This window comes from Trachypithecus francoisi, unplaced genomic scaffold (assembly GCF_009764315.1).
Source record: "Trachypithecus francoisi isolate TF-2019V2 unplaced genomic scaffold, Tfra_2.0 Lachesis_group1, whole genome shotgun sequence".
NCBI lineage: Eukaryota > Metazoa > Chordata > Mammalia > Primates > Cercopithecidae > Trachypithecus > Trachypithecus francoisi.
This window is the reverse complement of record NW_022681454.1, coordinates 39,413,012-39,435,251: the sequence shown is the minus strand read 5'-3', so window position 1 is coordinate 39,435,251 and position 22,240 is coordinate 39,413,012. Positions and strand designations below refer to the sequence as shown.

General features: G+C 42.2%; 1 protein-coding gene and 1 non-coding gene across 4 annotated transcripts in view; one reads left to right on the top strand and one right to left on the bottom strand.

Annotated features, from left to right (window-relative positions):
- SMIM14 (small integral membrane protein 14) overlaps positions 1–22,240 on the top strand; it is an 87,304-nt gene that overhangs the window by 3,833 nt on the left and 61,231 nt on the right. The window contains exon 1 of one of the 3 annotated variants that reach the window (XM_033214022.1): positions 9,506–9,632. The exons of 1 other annotated variant lie outside the window; for it this stretch is intronic. The gene's annotated coding sequence lies outside the window, so the exon portion shown is untranslated. Of the gene's footprint in view, positions 1–9,505; positions 9,633–22,240 lie in introns of those variants that run through there. One more of the 3 variants, XM_033214021.1, reaches the window with a different exon arrangement.
- Positions 15,872–15,933, bottom strand: LOC117086486. The gene has a single exon (XR_004438387.1). It is a non-coding gene; the product is annotated as a U7 small nuclear RNA (small nuclear RNA).

The window sequence follows — 22,240 nt, the reverse complement described above, 5'->3', positions numbered from 1 at the left end:
GTAATACAAGTTTCGGCACCGCCTTCCTCTCTTACCTTACCTTGTTTACTTCTACTTAGTTCAGTACCCTGGAGCCTGGCCACGTAAGTTTCTTCCTGTATATCAATCCCACTTGCATTTTTGTCCCTGGAAGTTGCCACCCTGGTTATTGGCTGTAGGGCCTTTGCATTTGCTGCACCCTGGGGCTTCAGTACTCTTCTCCCAGATCTTGCTGTGGTTGATACCATTGTGTTATTCAGGTGTTAGGTCAGATGTTGCCTCTTCTAGGAGACTGACCAATCTCTCTCTTGAATTTTATTTTCTTCACAGCATTTATCAATATATGGAATTTAAAAAAAATGTTCTGTGAATATGAGACCTTGTCTGTCCTTTTCACTGCATAGTAGGTACTCAGTGAATGTTGGTTGAATAAATGAACTTAGTGAAATGTCTGTATTCCTCTTGAACATACTGTCTATCGTAGGCCGTTTTTTTTTTTTTTTGTTTGTTTGTTTTCCCCATGAAAAAACCCTAATTTTCAGCCTCTTTTTATAGGGCAGTGCCTTATTCTCTTTGGTGTTTGGGTCAGAGTACACTTATATTCTACTTTAGACCTGCGGAATTAATTTCTGGGAGAAATGGGTCCTTAGAATCTGTATTTTCAATAAATCTATCAGGTGATTTTAATGCATATCAAACTTTGAGAATCTCTCAATGTTTTAGTGGCTTTTCTTTTTTTTTTTTTTTTTTTTTTTTTTTTTTTTGAGGCGGAGTCTCGCTCTGTCGCCCAGGCTGGAGTGCAGTGGCCGGATCTCAGCTCACTGCAAGCTCCGCCTCCCGGGTTTACGCCATTCTCCTGCCTCAGCCTCCCGAGTAGCTGGGACTACAGGCGCCCGCCACCTCGCCCGGCTAGTTTTTGTATTTTTAGTAGAGACGGGGTTTCACCGTGTTAGCCAGGAGGGTCTCGATCTCCTGACCTCATGATCCGCCCGTCTCGGCCTCCCAAAGTGCTGGGATTACAGGCTTGAGCCACCGCGCCCGGCCTGTTTTAGTGGCTTTTCTTTGGAAGATTTATTTTTTTATTTTTTATTTTTTTTTTTGAGACGGAGTCTCGCTCTGTCACCCAGGCTGGAGTGCTGTGGCCGGATCTCAGCTCACTGCAAGCTCCGCCTCCCAGGTTCACGCCATTCTCCTGCCTCAGCCTCCCGGGTAGCTGGGGCTACAGGCGCCGCCACCTCGCCCGGCTAGTTTTTTGTAGTTTTTTTTTTAGTGGAGACGGGGTTTCACCGTGTTAGCCAGGATGGTCTCGATCTCCTGACCTCGTGATCCGCCCGTCTCGGCCTCCCAAAGTGCTGGGATTACAGGCTTGAGCCACCGCGCCCGGCCGGAAGATTGATTCTTTATAGTAGTAATGATAGCTACCATTTTTTTGGAACACTGCTTTATATGTCAAGTGTTATGCTAAAAATTACTATTACATGTTTTCATATAACTGCAAAGCAACTCAGATATGTAGGTATCATACAAATGAAGACAATGAGACACAGTAAGTGGCGGAAACTTGAATTTGAAACCCAAGTCTTTTTAATCACTGTACTTTACTGCTTCTGAACTATAGAGTTTAGAATTGTGTTTAGTACATTAAGAGAGGCCGTGTTTTTGTTCAGGACACGGTAGTGTTTTCTGTTCCTTTTCCAGTCCTGTCCTTAATGAAGTCCATTGTTTTGTTGGTCTTTTTGCCTGAAGTTGCACAAACAGGAGATGACCTTAAAAAACATTTTGTGGCATGGTGCGGTGGCTCATGCCTGTAATCCCAGCACTCTGGGAGGCCGAGGCGGGTGGTCACAAGGTCAAGAGATTGAGATCATCCTGGCCAACATGGTGAAACCCCTTCTCTACTAAAAATACAAAAATTAGCTGGGCGTGGTCATGCACGCCTGTAATCCCAGCTACTCGGGAGGCTGAGGCAGGAGAATCACTTGAACTCAGAAGGCGGAGGTTGCAGTAAGCCATTGCACCACTGCACTCCAGCCTTGCGACAGAGCAAGACTCCGTCTCAAAAAAATAAAGAAACAAAAAACATTCTGCAAAGACTCCTAGGTCTTGCATTGTTGTATTGAGTGCTGAGAGCCCACCAGGCTTCAAGTAAATTTGGAGCATTTTCTTCTTACTTGTGTATTACCTGCTCATTCCCCACACACAAAACCTATTACTTTGTGTTGATCAAATCATCAGAGTTCTTCCTACATTTTCTCCTTTGATTTGTGTTTTACTATTTGAACTGAGTGGCGCGACCATGGCTCACTGCAGCCTCAACCTTCTGGGCTTATGCGATTCTCCCGCCTCAGCTTCCTGAGTAGGTAGGACCACAGGCGTATACTATCACACTAATTTTTGTTTGTTTGTTTTTTATGGAGACAGGCTCAGGTTGGTATGGAATTCCTAGGCTCAAATGATCCTTCTGCCTTGACTTCCCAAAGTGCTGGGATTACAGGCGTGAACCACTGCATCCAAAGATATTTTAAATAAACAGATTTATTTGAAGTTTTCCTTTAATACTGGGCATGAATGTAGTTTCCAGTTTTTCACAATTATAAATAATATTATGGTGAACCATGGCTTTAAATAATTAACCTAAAAACTGAATAATTACAGCAGCCAGTCTAATTACAAATAGAAGGTATATTAAAGACTTCATAATTTTTTTTTTTTTTGAGACACAGTCTCACTTTGTTGCCCAGGCTGGAGTGCAGTGGAGTGATCTCAGCTCACTGCAACCTCTGCCTTCCGGGTCCAAGCAATTCTCCTGCCTCAGCCTCCTGAGTAGCTGGGATTACAGCTGTGCGCCACCATGCCTGGCTAATTTTTGTATATTTAGTAGAGACAGAGTTTCACCATGTTGGCCAGGCTGGTCTTGAACTCCTGACCTTAGGTGATCCACCCGTCTTGGCCTCCCAAAGTGCTGGGATTACAGGTGTGAGCCACTGCTCCTGGCCGAGACTTCTTAAATGATTTTAATCATAATTCAACAAGTATATACAGCATATATATATACTTGCATATGCTTAGAAAACGTTACATGAAGTTTTTAAACATTTTTATTTATTTGTTTGTTTTTGGTATTTTTTGAATTCTAAAATCTTCCTGAGACATAAAGATTTGTCTTTTTTTCTTTTCTTTTCTTTTTTTCTTTTTGTGAGATGGGAGTCTCACTATCACTCAGGTTGAAGTACAGTGGGGCGATCTCGGCTCGTTGCAACCTCTACCTCCCAGGTTCAAGCTGCCCTCCCACCTCAGCCTCCCTAGTAGCTGGGACCACGCTTGGCTAATTTTTGTATTTTTTGTAGAGTTGGGGTTTGCCATGTTGCCCAGGCTGTTCTCGAACTCCTGAGCTCATGCAGTCCACCTGGCTCGGCCTCCCCAAGTGCTGGGTTACAGGCATGAACCATCGTGCCGGTCAGACATGAAGGTTTTTTTTTTTTTTTTTTTGAGACGGAGTCTCGCTCTTTCGCCAGGCTGGAGTACAGTGGCCCGATCTCAGCTCAATGTGACCTCCGCCTCTCGGGTTCAAGTGATTCTCCTGCCTCAGCCTCCCAAGTAGCTGGGATTACACGCACGTGCCACCACGCCCAGTTAATTTTTGTATTTTTAGTAGAGACAGGGTTTCACCATGTTGACCAGGATGGTCTTGATCTCTTGACCATGTGATCTGCCCACCTCGGCCTCCCAAAGTGCTGGGATTACAAGCATGAACCACTGCGCCCAGCTGCCATGAAGGTTTTTAATAGAAGCTGTCTCTGAGGAGAGGAAAGTACCTCCTTTTTTCCATTTTTTTTTTAACTTTTGGTATTTAAATTTTAAATTATAAATGTATATTTTATTTTTTAAAAATTAACTCTGGGAAAGTATATTTTTCTAAACTAAACCAATTTTTAGGTGTATAGTCGGACATATATGTATTTGATAACATTTAAGACTTGTTTTGGAGAAAGTTACCTTCTTATTGCTTATTTTCATATTGAATTTTCATTTCCTTTTTTTTTTTTTTTTAATTTAGGCCAAAGCACAGATGTGTCTCAGCTTTGTAAAAATACAGAATGGCAGAATGAAGCTGGTTTATGCTTGACTGCACTCATTGACAAGTATTACAAGTGCAGAGCTTTCAAAATTTAATAGTTAATAAAGGTATTTCAAATTGAATTAGGGATTCAGTAAGCATCTTCCTGGTATATGCACCAGACTTAGAGGTCGATGTTCTGGCTGCTATCATGTTTTATCTTGCAACATAGTGTTTTTTTCTTTGTTTGCTTGCTTGTTTGTTTTGAGATGGAGTCTCCCTCCATGGCCCAGGCTGGAGTGCAGTGGCACGATCTTGGCTCACTGCAAGCTCCGCCTTCCAGGTTCATGCCATTCTCTTGCCTTAGCTTCCTGAGTAGCTGGGACTACAGGCACCCGCAACCATGCCCGGGTAATTTTTTTGTATTTTTAGTAGAGACAGGGTTTCACCGTGTTAGCCAGGATGGTCTCGATCTCCTGACCTTGTGATCCGCCTGCCTTGGCCTCCCAAAGTGCTGGGATTACAGGTGTGAGCCACTGTGCCCGACTACAATATAGTTTTTATAAACAAGTTTACTCTTTTTTTTCTTTTCTTTGAGATGGAATCTCACTCTGTCACCCAGGCTGGAGTGCAGCAGCACAATCTCAGCTCACTGCAACCTCCACTTCCCAGGTTCAAGAGATTCTTGTGCCTCAGCTTCCCGAGTAGTTGGGATTATAGGCACCTGCCATCATGCCCAGCTAATTTTTGTATTTTTATTTATTTTATTTTATTTTATTTTATTTTATTTTTGAGACGGAGTCTTGCTCTGCCGCCCAGGCTGGAGTGCAGTGGCCGGCTCTCAGCTCACTGCAAGCTCCGCCTTCCGGGTTCACGCCATTCTCCTGTCTCAGCCTCCCGAGTAGCTGGGACTACAGGCGCCCGCCTCGTTGCCCGGCTAGTTTTTTGTATTTTTTAGTAGAGACGGGGTTTCACTGTATTAGCCAGGATGGTCTCGATCTCCTGACCTCGTGATCTGCCCGTCTCAGCCTCCCAAAGTGCTGGGATTACAGGCTTGAGCCACCACGCCCGGCAATTTTTGTATTTTTAGTAGAGACGGGGCTTCACTCTGTTGGCCAGGCTGGTGTTGAACTCCTGACCTCAAGTGATCTGCCCACCTCAGCCTCCCAAAGTCCTGGGATTACAGCTACCATGCCCTGGCAAAAACAAGTTTGCTTTTTATACAATACATATTTTGCTGCTTTGTTACTCTTAGGAAAGGTAATGTAGAAGAAACTGACTTGCTTGAACAGACTTTTAAAATCTGTTTATTCATTTTATTTGTTAACAGTTGCTTTTCTTCCTTCCTTCCTTCCTTCCTTCCTTCCTTCCTTCCTTCTTTCTCTCTCTCTCTCTCTCTCTCTCTCTTTCTCTCTTTCTTTCTTTCTGTCTCTCTATCTCTTTCTTTCTTTTTTTTTTGACAAGGTTTCGCTCTTGTTGCCCATGCTGGAGTGCAATGGCACAGAGCATAGTCTTGGCTCACTGCAACCTCCACCTCCTGGGTTTAAGTGATTCTCCTGTCTCAGCCTCCCAAGTAGCTGGGACTACAGGCACTTGCCACTATGCCCAGCTAATTTTTGTATTTTTAGTAGAGAGAGTGTTTCACCATGTTGGCCAGGCTGGTCTTGAACTCCTGGCCTCAGGTGATTCGCCTGCCTTGGCCTCCCAAAGTGTTGGGATTACAGGCGTGAGCCACCATGCCTGGCCCAATAATTGCTTTATCACGGTAGTTCTAAGCATTTTTGCCAATATGACTAATGATGTTTATGCATGTCTTTGTGCACATGTCATCTCAGCTATGATATGGAAGAAAGAGGCTGTGAGTTACACAGTTTGGAGAGCAGTAGCCATACTCTGCTTCTTTCATTTTTATTTTAGTTAGAAATGGGGTCTCTGTCACACAGGCTGGAGTGCAGTGGTGTGATCATAGCTCATGGTAGCCTTGAACTCCTAGGCTCAAGTGATCCTTCTCAGCCTTCCGAGTAGCTGGGACTGCTACATAAGAAGGCACATACCAGCATGCCTGGCTAATTTTTAAAGTTTTTCATAGAGACGGTCTCACCACCTTGGCAGGCTGGTCTCAAACTCCTAGGCTCAAGCCATTCTGCCTCAGCCCCTCAGAGTATTGGTTTTACAGGTGTGAGCCACTGCCCTTAGCACTCTGCTTCTTTCTGCTCAGAGAAATCATATAGACAAGCATGTGAATGAAATATTAAGGAAAAGTCTTGATTCTGTTGTAATTTATTTAGATAACATGCATCATTAACAAACTAGTACCATTGCTTGTAATATACCTCTCAAGTTTAGAACACACTAGTATTTTGTAATACAGCTGTTAAAAACTGCTTTCTGGCCAGGCATGGTGGTTTGTGCCTATAATCCCAGCAATTTGGGAGGCTGAGGTGGGGAGATCACTTGAGCCCAGGAGGTCAAGACTATCTGAGCAACACATCGAGACCCCGTCTCTACAAAAAAGTAAAAAAATTGGGTGAGTGTGATGGCACGCACCTGTGGTCTCAGCTATTCTGGAGCCTGAGGTGGGAGGATTACTTGAGCTGGGGAGGTTGAGGCTGCAGGGAGCTGTGATCACACCACTGCACTCCAGCCTAGGCAACAGAGACCCTATCTCAAAACAAAAACCTACTGCTTTCTTAACATTTATAAGTGGGGCCATTGTGGTGGCACACGCCTGTAGTCCTAGCTACTTGGGGGGCTGAGGTGGGAAGATGGCTTGAGCTTAGGAGGTCAAGGATGCAATGAGCCATGATTACGCCACTGCACTACAGCCTGGGCAATAGAGACCTGTCTCGAAAAAAAAACAAAAAACAAAAAAATCATTTATAAGTAACTTGTATCCACTATTATGTGGGATCAACATAGTATGGATTTTTTTTTTTTTTTTAAAGAGACAGAGTCTTGCTCTGTCACCCAGGCTGGAGTGCAGTGGCGCGATCTTGGCTTGCTGCAACCTCTGCTTACTGGGTTCAAGCAATTCTTCTGCCTCAGCCTCCCAAGTAACTGGGATTACAGATGTGCACCACCATGCCCAGCTAATTTTTGTATTTTTTGTAGAGATAGGTTTCCGCCATGTTGCCCAGGCTGGTCTCGAACTCCTGACTTCAGGTGATCCACCCAGCTTGGCCTCCCAAAGTGCTTGGATTACAGGCCTGGCCTGGAATTTTTATATTTTCTGTTAAATTTTTCTGTTTCTGATTTATGAAAAACATTTTCCTAGCTGGGCACAGTGGCTCACGCCTGTAATCCCAGCACTTTGAGAGGTCGAGGCAGGTAGATCATCTGAGGTAAGGAATTCAAGACCAGCCTGCCCAACATGGCAAAACTCTGTCTCTACTAAACATACAAAAACTAGCTGGGTGTGATGATAGGCACCTGTAATCCCAGATACTTGGGAGAATCACTTGGACCCAGGAGGTGGAGGTTGCAGTGAGCTGAGAATGTGCTGCTGCACTCCAGCCTGGGCGACAGAGGGAGACTCCTGCTCTAAAAAAGAAAGAAAAACATTTTCCTGAGTATTTGTTTGTTTGTTTGTTTGTTTGTTTTTTGAGATGGAGTCTCGCCCTGTCACCCAGGCTGGAGTGCAGTAGTGCGATCTCGGCTCTCTTCAACCTCCGCCTCCCGGGTTCAAGCGATTCTCCTGCCTCAGCCTCCCGAATTGCTGGGACTACCGGCGTGCGCCACTATGCCCTGCTAATTTTTTTGTGTGTGTTTTTAGTAGAGACGTGGTTTCACCATGTTGGCCAGGCTGGTCTTGATTTCCTGACCTTGTGATCTGCCCGTCTTAGCCTCCTAAAGTGCTGGGATTACAGGCGTGAGCCACGGCACTCGGACATATTTTCCTGAGTTTACAATGTTAAAATTTAGAATATGACTAGTAAATATTCTTGGGTATAATTTTTTTTTTTTTTGTGATGGAGTCTCACTGTGTTGCCCAGGCTGGAGTGCAATGGCGTGGTGTTGGCTCACTTCCTCCTTTGCCTCCCGGGTTCAAGCAGTGCTCCTGCCTCAGCCTCCTGAGTAGCTGGGAGTACAGGCGTGCGCCACCACACCCGGCTAATTTTTGTATTTTTAGTCCAGACAGCATTTTACCACATTGGCCATGCTGGTCTTGAACTCCTGACCTTGTGATCCACCCGCCTCGGCCTCCCAAACTGCTGGGATTACAGGTGTGAGCCCCCACGCCTGGCTTTGTTTTTAGGATTTAAAAATTTTCTCTCCGTGACACAGGAGGTCCTGATGACATGTGCCCTCTTGGGTGGAAATTTTAGAAAACGTTTTCAAATTATGAAACTAATGGTTGTAATATTGAATACAAAGAAAGATGATTTAATTGAAAAGCTTTGCTTTTTTTTTTGTTGTTGTTGTTTTTGTTTTTTTTTTGAGACGGAGTCTCGCTCTGTCACCCAGGCTGGAGTGCAGTGGCCAGACCTCATCTCACTGCAAGCTCCGCCTCCCGGGTTCACGCCGTTCTCCTGCCTCAGCCTCCCGAGTAGCTGGGACTACAGGCGCCGCCACCTCGCCTGGCTAGTTTTTTTTTTTGTATTTTTAGTAGAGATGGGGTTTTACCGTGTTAGTCAGGATGGTCTCGATCTCCTGACCTCGTGATCTGCCCGTCTCGGCCTCCCAAAGTGCTGGGATTACAGGCTTGAGCCACCGCGCCCGGCCAGCTTTCCTTTGTTTGACTATTTATGATCAGTTTTACCCCTAGACCTTGACCAGGCAGAGAGAATTCTTAGGATTGTATAAGAGTAAACTGCAGCCAGGAAAGGACAGGAAATTAGTAGGTGAGAGACCAAGATTAAGAATAGAAGACTTCTTTCTTCTCTTTCCCTTTCATGCAGATGAGTGATATAGCTTTGGCCCCAGCGAAACACACACACTCCAGAGCACTATACAGAGAACTTTGGCTAAGGGTTAAAGATACTTTGGTCTTCAACTGAGCCCAAGTTTGAAAACTTTTTCAGTTTATTAAGTACTGTTACAAATTCTTACTTGATCTTTGCACAACTGTTTAAAATGAATAGTTTCAATTATCACTCCTGTTTTATGGATAAACTGAAGTCACAACGAGGCTAAGTGGTTTATCTATTAATATTTCTCAGTACTGCCTTAAGTTTTTTGTCTAAGGATGTTCTTTCTGCTATCCCATGATATTTTGGCAAGTGTAGTCTAAAGTGATTCTAGAATAGGAGTCAGATACAGGTAAAGAAAAAAGGGTCACCAAGGAAAGAGAAGGTAATGTTTAAGACAGTCCTTTGTTTTGAATGCTTGTGTTCCCCACAATTCATATTTGAAATCCTAACCCCCAGTGTGATAGCATTAGGAGGAGGTGGGCCTTTGGGTAGTGATTAAATCATGAGGGTGGAGCCCTCATGATGAGGAGTAGTGCCCTTATAAAAGAGGGCTCAGAGAGCTGCTTGCCCTCTTCCACCATAGTAAGACACAGTGAGAAGGCACCATCTACCAACCAGAGAGTGAGTCCTCAGAAGACTCTGAATCTACCAGTGCCTTGATCTTGGACTTCTTAGCCTCTAGAACCGTGAGAAGTAAATTTCTGTTGTTTGTAACCTACCCAGTCTGTGTTATTTTGTTTAAGCAGCCCAATAGACTAAGGCACCTGAGAAAATAGGGTCACATTTAATGAGAATTTCTAGAAAAATGGTGGCACCCTGGAGGGTGAATCTTGAACAGAATCACGCGTTGCGGAGAAATGGAAACATTAAGGAGATGAGGAAATTCTCTCTGACCTTGAAGACTTAAGCATAGTAGCGATGGAATAGAGGGTTAAGGGGAAGAGTGTTCTCCTTTTCTTGAGTTTTGAGCATTCTCTGGAGTAGTGATCACAAAGGTAATTTGTAACTTTTATTTAGTTGTTAATTATATATTGGTAGGCAATTATTATTTAAATTAACAGTTAACTTGATTGCAAGCTCTTGATGGTAAAATCTACCTTTGTTTCTTCTGTATCCTCCTCTGAACTCTCTTGCTGGTTACTTAGTCCCCTGAGAACTTGTTAGATACATCCTTTTCAAGAAAGGAGAAGTGAGAGAAGACAGAGCGTTTGAATCCCACCTCCTGTGCTGTGTGACTTTGGGCAAATTACTGAAGCTTTCAGAGCCTCAGTTCTTTCCTCTTTAATTGAGTGGGTGAGAACTGCTGTATCTCCAAAGTTGTCATAGTGCCACTTTTGAAGTTGTGATTTGTTGAATATAAATAAATGAAGACTTAGTATACTGTAATCCAGTGGTCCCCAACCTGTTTTGCACCAGGGACCATTTTCATAGAAGACAGTTTTTTCACAGACAGTGGGCCAGGGTGGGGGGAGGGGGGAGAATGGTTTTGGGATGAATCTGTTCTACCTCAGATCATCAGACATTAGATTCTCATAAGGAGTGCAGCCTAGATCCTTCGCATGCAGTCGCTCCAGTGAAAATCTGACGCCACCGCTGATCTGATAGGAGGCAGAGCTCAGGTGGTAATGCTCACTGGCCCGCACCTCACCTCCTTCTGCTGTGCTGCCAGGTTCCTAACAGGCCACAGACAAGTACCAGTCCATGGCCTGGGGATTGGGGACCCCTGTACTAATCTATACCTGATCTATACAGTATCTTGCACACGCCTCTGGCCATGCTGACCTAGTTTATTCTATATATTCCTGTTGTACTCTGTGGAAAATAAACTTCTGTTGTCCCTTCTCGCCTGCTCTAGTTTCTTCCTTTTGAATAGTATGCCTTCTGAAAAGGGTGTCTTTAAGCTTTTGCTTTCTTGTAAAAATATTTTATAAGAATTTTAGGGATGGGCTGGGTGCAGTGGCTCATGCCTGCCATCCCAGCACTTTGGGAGGCTGATCACCTGAGGTCAGGAGTTTGAGACCAGCCTGGCCAACATGGTGAAACTCCGTCTCTACTAAAAATACAAAAATTAGGTGGGTGTGGTGGTACGCACCTGTAGTGCCAACTACTTGAGAGACTGAGGCAGAGAATCACTCAAACCCGGGAGGTAGACGTTGCAGTGAGTCGAGATTGTGCCACTGCACTCCAGCCTCGGCAACAGAGCAGGACTCCGTCTCAAAAAAGAAAAATAAAAATTTGTAATGATGAGTTTCAGGGAATTTTAATCCTGAGTGAGTTTTGATCACAGAGAATTGTGATATTAAGGGCATATAATGGGGTTTATTTCATCATTTAAATTTTGTATGTCTTTAACTTCTCCCAAGTATAGCTTTAGAATAATTTTTAGCAAACAGTAATTGAACAATTTGTACTTGAGTCTGCATCCTTTTTTTTTTTGAGACGGAGTCTTGCCCTGTTGCCCAGGCTGGAGTGCAATGGCGTGATCTCAGCTCACTGCAACCTCCGCCTCTCAGGTTCAAGCAATTCTCCTGTCTCAGCCTCCCGAGTAGCTGGGATTACAGGCACGCACCACTATACCAGTCTTTTTTTTTGCCCGCCTCGGCCTTCCAAAGTGCTAGGGTTTTTTTTTTTTTTTTTTTTTGAGACGGAGTCTCGCTCTGCCACCCAAGCTGGAGTGCACTGGCCAGATCTCAGCTCACTGCAAGCTCCGCCTCCCGGGTTCACGCCATTCTCCTGCCTCAGCCTCCCGAGTAGCTGGGACTACAGGCGCCCGCCACCTCGCCCGGCTAGTTTTTTGTATTTTTTAGTAGAGACGGGGTTTCACCGTGTTAGCCAGGATGGTCTCGATCTCCTGACCTTGTGATCCGCCCGCCTCGGCCTCCCAAAGTGCTGGGATTACAGGCTTGAGCCACTGCGCCCGGCCCAAAGTGCTAGGATTATAGGTGTGAGACACCATGCCCAGCCGAGTCCGCATCCTTTTCTTGCCTACTTGCCATCAGAGATGCAAATGTAGTTTAAGAAAAAAGTATTTTGTTGCTAAGAACTAATAGGAAGTTTTTTTTTTGAGATGGAGTCTTGCTCTGTTGCCCAGGCTGGAGTACAATTGCAATGGTGTGATCTCAGCTCACTACAACCTCCGCCTCCTGGGTTCAAGTGATTCTTCTACTTCAGCCTCCCGAATAGCTGGGATTACAGGGGCGCGCCACCATGCCCTGCTAATTTTTGTGTTTTTAGTAGAGACGGGATTTCACCATATTGGCCAGACTCGTCTTGAACTCCTTACTTCAGGTGATCCGCCTCCCTTGGCCTCCCAAAGTGCTGGAATGACAGGCATGAGCCACTGCGCCTGCACGAACTAATATGAAGTTAATTGGTAGTTATCTAATTTCTGTACTGCCCTAAAGTTGTCTTTGTAAGGGTGAAACAAACATAACTAGCATGATTGGTCATATCTGGCAGATGGTGAATAAGTCCTGGTCAGGAATTTACAATGTGACTTCCTGTATAAGATCTGTCATATACTAGATGTGTGATCTCGGTGAAATTACTACCTTAGCTAGGGCTATGTTCCTCATTTTAAAAACAGAAAATTTTCCTGCTTTGATTTTTATCAGAAGGGCTCTTATTAAGATGTGAAAGTAGTAAAGCTACATTAGAACATAAACTAGGTGCGGCAATATTTGAGAGCCATTTGTGTTAAAAGAATAATCAGCTTTGAATATTTTGTAAAAAGTATTGTGTATGAGTATGTTTGAACACCTCATTATACTGAGACTTTGAGTAATCTGATAAAAGTCATCCCAACTACTTATTAATGCTTTTTAAGATAAAAATGCATAGAATGCTTCCTCTGGCTTCCCATTTCATTGACCAGTATCTCTATTTTCTGTTACATAAAAACTAATTGCATACATTCTATTTTTTTTTTTTTTTTTTTTTGAGACGGAGTCTCGCTCTGTCGCCCGGGCTGGAGTGCAGTGGCCGGTTCTGAGCTCACTGCAAGCTCTGCCTCCCGGGTTTATGCCATTCTCCTGCCTCAGCTTCCGAGTAGCTGGGACTACAGGCGCCCGCCACCTTGCCTGGCTATTTTTTTTTTTTTTGTATTTTTTAGTAGAGACGGGGTTTCACCGTGTTAGCCAGGATGGTCTCGATCTCCTGACCTCGTGATCCGCCCGTCTCGGCCTCCCAAAGTGCTGGGATTACAGGCTTGAGCCACCGCGCCCGGCCCATTCTATTTTTTTAAACCTTTTTTTTCTTTTTTACTGAGCAGGCAATGGTTATGAATAATTGCATACCTTCTAAATTGTTACTATACATTTTCTTCTTCTTTTTTTTTTTTCTCTTTTAGCACATCAGATTGCATTGCATTTATTACATTTTCTTCTTGCTGAGGGTTCTTATTTTTATTTTTTCATTTTTTCAGATGGAGTCTTGCTCTGTCACCCAGGCTGGAGTACAGTGGCGCAATCTCTGCTCATTGCAACCTCTGCCTCCTGTGTTCAAGTGATTCTCCTGCCTCAGCCTCCCAAGTAACAGAGACTGCAGGCGTGCGCCACCATGCCCAGCTAATTTTTTTTTGTATTTTTAGTAGAGATGGAGTTTCACCATGTTTGCTAGGCTGGTCTTGAACTCTTGGCCTCAGGTGATCCGCCCTTCTCGGCCTCCCAAAGTGCTAGGATTACAGGTGTGAGCCACTGCACCCGGCCTATTTTTAATGTGGAAAGACTTGTGATATTGTTCTTCATCACTGTGAAGATTTGGCTGGCTATGTGAAAAGTAACTTTATCATAAATCACATTCTTTAAAATCACATTAAAGAAAGTTTCATATTCTGGCCTTGAATTAGCCAGTGTTGTCCCTGCCTTTTCAGGAAGAGCTCTGCTTGCATGGAGTAGGGGAGAAGGGGAGGAGATAATTGTTTTTCTATAAAAATGTATCTTTAAAAAAACTTTTATGTATTAATAATTTGAAATTTTTAGCACGAAAAGGTAGAATGGCGTAATGAATCTCTGTGGACCCATCACTTGCCTTCAACAGTTAAACTCATGGTGGTTTTGTTTCATCCGTACCTCTCCCCACTTGGCAGGTTTATTTTAAACTAGACCCCAGATATTGTGTCACTTTAACTGAAAATACTTAGTGAGATCCCTAAGAGATAAGGACTCTTTTTGGATGTGATCATTGACATTGTACTTATGTAACAATGTCATTTCAGCAGTGTTCAAAGTTCCTGATAGTTCATAAATGTCCTTTTACTAGGTTGGTTTGAATCAGGATTGGTATCTCTTAATTTTGTTTTAATCTATAACCATTCCCCTGCCATCTCTTAAGATTTATTTATTTTTTGCCATTTATTTGTTGAAGAAACTGAGTGACATTCCCTGGATTTAGCTGCTGCATCCAAAAATTTTTTTTCCTGATTATAAAAGTCAATTTGTAACCATTATATGATATTTGAAAATTGTACAAAGTGAAAAGTAAAATCCTGCCACCCAGAGATAACAGATGTTAAAGTTTTATGTTTTCTTTCAGCCTTTTCATTTGTATGTGTGTTCCTATGCCTTTAAAAACATGTGCATTTGCAGGCCAGGAGCGATGACTCATGCCTGTAATCCCAGCACTTTGGGAGGCCGGGGCAGGCGGATCACTTGAGGTCAGGAGTTCAAGACCAGCCTGGCCAAAATGGTGAAACCCTGTCTCTACTAAAAATAAAAAAAATTACCTGGGTGTGGTGGCACACACCTGTAGTCCCAGCTACTCGGGAGGCTGAGGCAGGAGAATCACTTGAACCCAGGAGGCAGAGGTTGCGGTGAGCCGAGATGTGCCACTGCACTCCAGCCTGGGCAAAAAAAGGAGACTCTGTCTCAAAAAATAAATTAATAAAAATAAATTAAAACGTGCATTTGCTATGTTTATTTTTATGCCCTTTTAAATATACTTTTAACATTATGTTGTGATCATTCCTTCATATTATCAAGAAAGAAAATGAGGCTGAATGTGGTGGCTCATTCCTGTAATCCCAGCACTTTGGGAGGCTGAGGCAGGAAGAACGCTTGAGGCTAAGGCAGGAAGAACGCTTGAGCCTGGGAGTTCAAGACTAGCCTGAGAAACATAATGAGACCCCATCTCTACTTAAAAAAAAAAAAGCCAAACATGATAACATGTGCCCCCATAGTCCCAGCCACTTGGGATCAGATCACTTGAACCTGGGAGGTCAAGGATGCAGTGAGCCATGATTGCTCTACTGCATGCCAGCCTGTGTGACAGAGCGAGAGCCTTTCTCAAAAAAAAAAAAAAGAAAAAAAAAAGAAACATTTGGCTGTATAATACTTTACAGTGTGTATCACAATTTAAATATTTCTTTTTAGCTGGATATTTAGATTATCCCTATTTTTCACTGCTTTAAAGGCATGATAACCGTCTTTGTATATAAATCTTTGTATTTCAGATTATTTTCCTTGATAGGCTTAGAACTGGACTTATTCAGAGGGCATGCACGTTTTTTAACATCTGGATTTGTATTGCCAGAAAAGTTATCATAGTTTGTAATTTCCAGTGCAGTGTATAAATGGCTCCATCTTACTAAAGAATTGGTTTGCATTTGCTCTTTATTTTTAAAATGTCTTTGCCAGCTATATTAGTGGAATGTTTGGAGTTTTTTTCCCCTAATTCTTTTGCTTTTTAAATTTTACTTGGGATTTTTTTTAAATGCACAATCTTGTGTCCTAAATTTGATATTTTTCATTGTATTTATCTTTTTTGCGTTTTCTCTGTACTTTAATGGATGCAAAGTTTGTATGTATCTGTAGGAAGTCCTTCCCTGAATATCAAATAAATGTTAACCTTACTTATCTGGTAGAATTGCTGATTTTTTTTCTTCCTTAACTGCTAGTAGGTTTTCTTTTTCTTTTTGGAATTTTTTCTGGGGAGCTTTCCAGCAAAAACTGGAAAGCCCGCTAGACAAATTCTGAAAGAGCTATAACACTGTAGGTTTTCCTAGCACTGAATTTATTGAAATTGGAATCCCTTCCCCATTTATTTGTGATTCCAATTTTGATATATAAATATAAATAAATATATTTTGAGGGGAATTTGTTCAGACAATTCTATAAATCTGATTTGCTGGTTGTAATTGTGTATGTGTGTGTGTGTTTGCACACTGTTTTTTACAAACTTGTTCCTGCCAGGACAAGGAAGACATTTGGCCTTAAAAATTTAACACAGGGTCATCAGGACTCACTCACCACTTCCCACATAAAAGTGGATTGTTGTAGAAACAGTAATAGTAAAATATCATTTTCATTACATTCCTGTAGTACATAGCAGCTCACAAGCACTTTTATTTATTTATTTATTTATTTATTTATTTTGAGACGGAGTCTTGCTCTGTCGCCCAGGCTGGAGTGCAGTGGCGCGATCTCAGCTCACTGCAAGCTCCGCCTCCCGGGTTCACACCATTCTCCTGCCTCAGCCTCCTGAGTAGCTGGGACTACAGGCGCCCACCACCTCCCCCGGCTAGTTTTTTGTATTTTTTAGTAGAGATGGGGTTTCACCGTGTTAGCCAGGATGGTCTCAATCTCCTGACCTCATGATCCGCCCGTCTCGGCCTCCCAACGTGCTGGGATTACAGGCTTGAGCCACCGCGCCCGACCATAAGCACTTTTATATTCAGTATATTCCAGGGTGGGCACAATGGCTAACCCCTATAATCCCAAAACTTTGGGAGGCTGAGGCCAGAGGATCAGCCTGGCTTTGCTATGTCGACCATCCTGGGCAACATAGCAAAACCTCTGTCTCTACAAAAAAATTTATTTTTATTTTTAAATATATATTTTTCTTAATAGAGATGGGGTCTTGCTGTTTCTCAGGCCAGTCTTGAACTCCTGGGCTCAAGCAATCCTCCCACCTCAGCCTCTCAAAGTGCTGGAATTAAAGGCATGAGCTACCATGCCCAGCAAAAATATTTTTTTAAGTAGCTGGATGTGGTGGCCTGCGCCTGTAGTCCCAGCTCCTCAGGAGGCTGACGTGGGAGGATCACTTGAGCCCTCATGAGTTTGAGGCTGCAGTGAGCTATGATTGCCATTGCACTCCAGCCTGGGCAACAGAGCGTGAGTCCCCATCTCTCTCTCTTTAAAATATATATTTATATATTAAATATATTAAACATAAATACATTATATTAAATATGTATAAATATATTAAATATGAATGTATTAAATATATATTTATAATTAAATATAAATATAATTTTAAATATATATATATAGTTTGAGAAAATTTCTCTTTTCTCAAAGTATATATTTCAATTTTCTCAAAAAATATATTTAATTATATTTCAATTTTGTTTTGAACTGAATATGCTAAATTGTCTAAACCCTGTCTTACCCTCTATCATCACTTAATTTGTTGGTTAGAGATAATATATCATATATTTCCCAAAGACAGGCTTGTGGACTATAAAGGATCTCACAGCCAAGGAGAGGTGGGTATGTGGTGTATATGCATCCCTGCTGCTATTTTATGCCCAAATCTCTGCTCCATAATGCTGCTTCCCACTGAGTCTATTCACACTCACTTTCTTCTCAACAGGGGGGCTTGACAGCCCTTCAGGGTCCAACATGCAGGTTGAAAAAAGTGTGCAGTCCTTTCTGTAAATTACCAGACCTAAAAAATAGAAAAGCTATTATACAATGATACTTGCTGCTTGGGAAGTGTAATCAGTGACAGTGGGTAAAAGAGAATGAGAATGAGTGAGTTTTATTACTCGGAGGCCTTTTTTTTGTTTTGTTTTGAGATGGAGTCTCGCTCTCGCTCTGTCGCCCAGGCTGGAGTGCAGTGGCACGATCTTGGCTCACTGAAGCCTCCACCTCCCAGGTTCAAGCAGTTCTCTACCTCAGCCTCCTGAGTAGCTGGAATTACAGGCGCCCGCCACCATGCCTGACTAATTTTTGTTAGAGATGAGGTTTCACCGTCTTGGCCAGGCTGGTCTTGAACTCCTGACCCTGTGACCCACTTGCCTCAGCCTCCCAATACTCTGGGGCTTTTAAGTGCAGTTCCTGGAGCCCCATTTTTATTAGACTGAGATTATCTGGAGGTGATCACATCTTGCTCATCATTGTTTTTCCCATGCCTGTTGCAATGTTCAGTATCAAGGTGTTCAAATGAGTTGGGCTTGAGTGAATGAATTTTCCTCCTTCTTGATGGTGTAAGTTCTCCTCCGCAGCCCCTGGTGATAATTCCTCTCTTGATGTTTTGGGGGCCTTTTCTGTATTTGCCAAGACTTGAGTGGTCATGGATTTGATGTCACTGATAGTTTTAGGTTTCTATGCTGGCTCCACTTGTTATTTCTGAAGAAGTGGACTTGCTTTGGCAGGAGTAATATTCTCTCTTACTTCTCTCCTTTCTCTACCATTTTTTCCTTTGTCATCTCAACTATGGTAAGCATCCAGATAATGTATTTGATTGCAGATGCACCTTGGGAAAAGATAAAAAACAAAACTAGGCATTGTCATTTTCCTGATTTTTTTCTGTCTTACATGTGTTTTAAAAATGAATTTAAAAATGAATTTCCATTTGCTTTTTATTTTAAACTTAATTTAACAAAATACTATACCAACATTAGTAGTTTATGGTAGATACCCTGTTTCAGGTACACTGTTTCACTGTTTAGATTCTCTTCCACTGTTAAAGCTTCCACCAGAGAGAGAGTAAGTAGGGAAGGGAAAAGTAAACTTTGAAAACGGATTTTTGCTAACAATGATTGCCTCAGATTTAGGTCAAAGGCTGACTTGAGAAGTATCCATGATAGGGCCTGTTTATATACTTTTTAATATCTTCATTGATGATGGGATATGGTTAATTTTGTAACATTTACCTACAGAGTTACAATCCCTTTTATGATATATTATCTCTAACCAACAACTTTAGTGATGATAGAAAGACAATTTAGCATATTCAGTTTGAGTACATTGATATATAATTATCCCTAGAGCTAATGGTTATAGTCGAGAGAAGAACAAGAAACTTTAAGATTATTCTTTTACAAAGTTAATACTCTTTGAATAGTTAAATATTCAAATAGTGTAATTTCAGAAAACACAATTGTATGCAGCAAAAAGTCTCCTTACTACTTCTGTCTCCAGGCCACTTAGGTCCTCTTTCAAATACTAAAAGTTTGGGACTATTTGCAAACATCTCTCCGTTGATAAAAACTTAGCCTTAAGTTACTAATGTTATTGGAGTTTCCACAGCAGCATTTTATTTTTGTTTTGGGTAGTATCTGTTGTTTACACATACATGCAAATTTGCACATATATGTAAATATTTACACATATGCAAATATATAATTTGGTTAAAAAAGTAATATGTATAGAAACATAGGAAAATAAGAAAAATCAATACCTGATCATCTTAACAATAACCAGAATAATGAGTTTAATGTATAATAATTCTTCCCCAAGTTTAAATTCTTGGTAGGTAGTAATTCTACATATTTTCAAAAACCTTAATCACAGGAATTTCACACTGAGCATACTGGAATTCTGACTCATTTCTTAGGAGGGAAATGAATCTCTTAGTATTATTGTTGCTTTTGGAAAAGGAGTGGGGAACTAACCTTTTGGAAGGAGAGAGGAAACCAGGGATTGGCAAAAAGAGTAGAGAGGTTTAATAAGGGTACATATTTTTATACTACAGCCTTGAGAAAAATAAGGAAGAAATCCAGTTGCAGTAATTCTGGGTCCTTAGAATACTGCTTTTCTTTTTTCTTTTTTAAATGTAAGGAATGGATTGGAAGATGTATAGAGAAGATAAGCTCACAGTCAGTTACACTATTCTGTTATGTTTTGATGTGGGTACCAGGGAGGATTAACTTAAGGAAAGAAAAAGAACTTTCCACATCATGCATTCAGTTTTTGTCTGTTATGACAATGGAGTATGAGCAGCAAGAGTCAGAAACTCCCAAGTTATAAAATGTGGCCAGATGGGGTGGCTCACTCCTGTAATCCGAGCACTTTGGGAGTCTGAGGGAGCAGATCACTAGAGGCCAGGAGTTTGAGACCAGCCTGGCCAACATGGTGAAACTCTGTCTTTACTAAAAATATAAAAATTAGCCGGGTGTGGTGGCACACGCCTGTGTTCCCAGCTACTCGGGAGGCTAATGCAGGAGAATCACTTGAACCCGGGAGGTGGAGGTTGCAGTGAGCCAAGATGGCAACACTGCACTCCAGCCTGGGTGACAGAGTGAGTCTCAGCCTCAAAACAACAACAACAACAAAATTGGGAATGTTTAACCCTTTTCAGGGATGTCCCTTCTTTATTTTCAATGGAATAGTCTAGCAGAATAAGCCAAATCTCCTATAGGGATGCTGTTAGCAAGAGGCCAGTTTTGCTAGCTATACCATGTTACTACATAGTATGTTTCATTGCTCCAATGTACCATAGCTTTAATTACTAACATTTGGGTTCTTTATAATTTTTTGAATATTCAATAACGCACAATTCAGACAGTCCCTTAGGACAGAGTGATAGAAATGTAATTCTTAAGGGTACAAGCTTTGTAAAAACACTTTTTTTTTTCTTCTTTTTTTTTGAGACGGGGTCTGGCTCTGTCGCCCAGGCTGGAGTGCAGTGGCCGGATCTCAGCTCACTGCAAGCTCCGCCTCCCGGGTTCAGCCATTCTCCTGCCTCAGCCTCCCGAGTAGCTGGGACTACAGGCGCCCGCCACCTCGCCCGGCTAGTTTTTTTTTGTATTTTTTAGTAGAGACGGGGTTTCACCGTGTTAGCCAGGATGGTCTCGATCTCCTGACCTCGTGATCCACCCGTCTCAGCCTCCCAGAGTGCTGGGATTACAGGCTTGAGCCACCGTGCCCAGCCTCCTGGCCAGTCTTGTTTCATTGATCCACATCCAGTTTTTTAGTTTATTTTTTTAAATGTCATTTTTTTTTTTAGAGCAGTTTTAGGTTCACAGGATAATTGAGCAGAAAGTATAGCGTTCTCGCGGGGCACGGTGGCTCAAGCCTGTAATCCCAGCACTTTGGGAGGCCGAGACGGGCGGATCACGAGGTCAGGAGATCGAGACCACCCTAGCTAACACGGTGAAACCCCGTCTCTACTAACAATACAAAAAAATTAGCTGGGCGAGGTGGCGGGCGCCTGTAGTCTCAGCTACATGGGAGGCTGAGGCAGGAGAATGGCGTGAACCCGGGAGGCGGAGCTTGCAGTGAGCTGAGATTGCGCCACTGCACTCCAGCCTGGGCGACAGAGTGAGACTCCGTATCGGAAAAAAAAAAAAAAAAAAGAAAGTATAGAGTTCTTATATATCCCCTGCCCCCACACATGCATAGATTCCCTACTATCAGACACCTGAGTGTTAACCTTTGTTACAATCAACAAAGCAAACATTGAAAAGTCATTGTTACCTAAAGCCATAGTTTACATTAGGGTTCACTCTTGGTATTGTACATCCTATGGAGTTTGACGAATGTATAATGACATGTATCTACCACTGTAGTAGTATACAGAATTGTTTCATTGCCCTAAAAATCCCCCCATCCATTTATTTATTTTTTAAAGGTCTGTTGGACTTGACATTTTTTAAGTAAATATTTTTATTTTGGGATAAATTTAGACTTACAGAAAAGTTGCAAAGGTAATACAAAGTTACCGTATACTCCTCACCCAGCTTCCTCTAATATTAATGTCTTACTTTCGGGCCGGACGTCGGGCCTCACGCCTGTAATCCCAATGCTTCGGGAGGCCAAAGTGGGAAGATCACTTGAGCTCAGGAGTTCAAGATCAGCCTGGGCAACATAGCAAGACTTTGTCTCTATAAATAAATTTAAAAAAATAAAAAGACATTTTAGAGACTCTATCGGTATTTTAACTCCCTCTGTCTCTTTCATGAGCTTGCATGAGCTGGAGTGTTTAAGGTTCTAACAGCAATGATAAATTGGTTAACAGCACTGGAAAATTCCCTCACCACATGTAGCAACAGTATGACTCAACTGAGTTATTACTGCCAAATTCTACCAGGAAAGGTTGTGTTAGTTGTAGAGGAGAGAAAGTGACCTGGACCTGCAGAATAAGGGGAATTACTTTTTGCCTTCTCAACATTCATGTTATTTCACTGCTTTTCTGTGCTAAGAATTGTTTGAGAGCTTCAGACATGTTTGTTTATTTTGCCCTTAATGTTACATAAAAAGTCACTTATAAACCATGTTGCTTAATATATACCTGAAGTCAGATTGCTATCACAAAAATGGGAAAATGCTGACATACAAATTCAGTGACTATT